This window comes from Arachis hypogaea, chromosome 4 (genome assembly GCF_003086295.3).
Source record: "Arachis hypogaea cultivar Tifrunner chromosome 4, arahy.Tifrunner.gnm2.J5K5, whole genome shotgun sequence".
Classification (NCBI taxonomy): Eukaryota; Viridiplantae; Streptophyta; class Magnoliopsida; order Fabales; family Fabaceae; genus Arachis; species Arachis hypogaea.
Window position 1 is genome coordinate 52,763,677 of NC_092039.1, and position 2,073 is coordinate 52,765,749.

Here is a 2,073-nt window from a genome sequence, read left to right on the forward strand (position 1 = left end):
AGAGGACCACCTAGCTAGCATTCAATGCCCTAGGGGCCTCATAGCACGTGGACTCATCAAAGCTCATCCCAAATAGTCACTAAGTGGGCCCCAGAAGTTGATTTTAGCACTAAAAAGTCTGTTTTACCCTTATTAGTCATTAGTTTAGTATTTAAAGTAGAAGATCACTCTTTGTTAGGGATCTTCAGCCATGTTTACACCATATTTTTGTTTATCATTGTATTTTCTATCAGTATAAATTTCTAAACCTCCTAGGTTGAGGGGAGGAGCCCTGGTGAGTTCTATGAATTAATAAAAGTATTACTGTTCTTCTTCAATCTATGTTTGATTCAATTCTAAGATGTATATTCATTCTTCAACATGGTGAATGGGATGGCTTGTGACAACCAGCTCCATTCATCATAATAGGACCACGTCCCTGACAACCACCTGTGTCTACTTGGGTTCATGTGAATACGTGACTGGAAAGCATGAACCACCAGCTTGATTATACATCTCTCAGACGGCTAATCCACGACCTTGTTGGGGACTTCTCAAGACACCAGTTCAGCCGAGGTATGGGGAGATTAGGGTCTCTGTGGTAGAGGCTAGAATCCAAAGGCGCAGCATTCTCTGATCCGGAAGATCCGACCTTGTTTGTGGCATTTTGAGTAGGATCATTAAGGAGAATGGACTGTAGAAGGTTCACCCTCAATCAGATTGGATGCGCACTAACCCTAGTGTTCAGATCTGGAGGAACATTGGCGACTTCTCAAGAAAGGCGTTGACCACATACAGCCTGCCATTGAAGGAATCATTCACAAGCAAAGAATACAGCAAGACCAAAGTTAATCCAGAAGGACAAAGCAACTCCAAGCCTCATCCATCTAAGTTTTAAGATTATCATTGTAGACATATCAACCCAATTCCATCTTCGAAATCAAAACCAACAACTTCTTGATTCGCCTAACTAAGACCTGCAAGATAATCATAGCTTGCTTCATACCACAATCCTCATGGGATTGACCCTGACTCGCTCAGGTATTACTTAAACGACCTAGTGACTTGCTGGTACAGTTGTACGAAGTATGGGGATTCGTGCACCAGTAAACCACATTCTCATCTCAATTCTTTTAGCCTTGATTTTCGAAATATATGGGTAAAAATGTTGAGATTTGTGAGCTTTTGATGTTATAGGATCTAACTAGCTTGAAGGAGAGGCTTAATCTTGTCTCTTTGATCCTTGGGTAAGGTAAGGGATCTCAAACCCTAGTGAAATCTTTTAATTAAGTCATTTGGGTATCGAGTTGTTGTGTTTGGATGTGATAATTGTGGTTTAGATAGTGTGTATGTGAAAAATAAAGCTTGATTGAAGTCTTGGAGAGCATGAAATAAGCTTTTGGTGCTAAAAATCTGTTCTTGGAGGTGTCAAAACCTTGAGAGCTTGTGAAAAAGTGAAATTGGAGGTGTTCCGGGTTGAGCGGGGAATTGGTCAACGTATGGTTTGGTTTCCTATATCTAAAATGTAACGTGGTGTTAAAACTTAGGCTAGAGACCCTAAGATTGGATTTGAGCTATTGATGTTGTTGATTGGTTGAGATGAATTGTGTTGTTATGTATGTGATTAGTCGATTTCAGATGTTTCGATGGTATGATGTACGAGAGACATGCATATTTTGAGATATGCTTAATGATTGGTTGAGATTCAATTGTGGGTGAAACCATGTTGATGGTGAGGATGATATTGATTGTATGTATTGATGGTTGATGGAATTGGTATTGTGGGATATTGGGATGAGGAAAGATATATAATATGATATTTTGTTTGAAATTGAGTTATTTAATTGAGATTGGTCAAAATAGTGGATTGGTAGATTGTGAATTTAATAAAAATGTTAACATATGAGTTGAGGAGGCTTGAGGTTGATTTTTGGTAAGTTTTGGTTGGTTTTGAAAAGGGTTGAAATTGGTTTGTTTTGAAAATGGAATTTTGTGGATTTGTACGAAATTATTGTTTTTGGTCTACTTTGACGGAGCATAACTTGGTTTCCAGATCCCTGATTTGTGTCAAAGTTGTTTAGAAATAAAATTGGA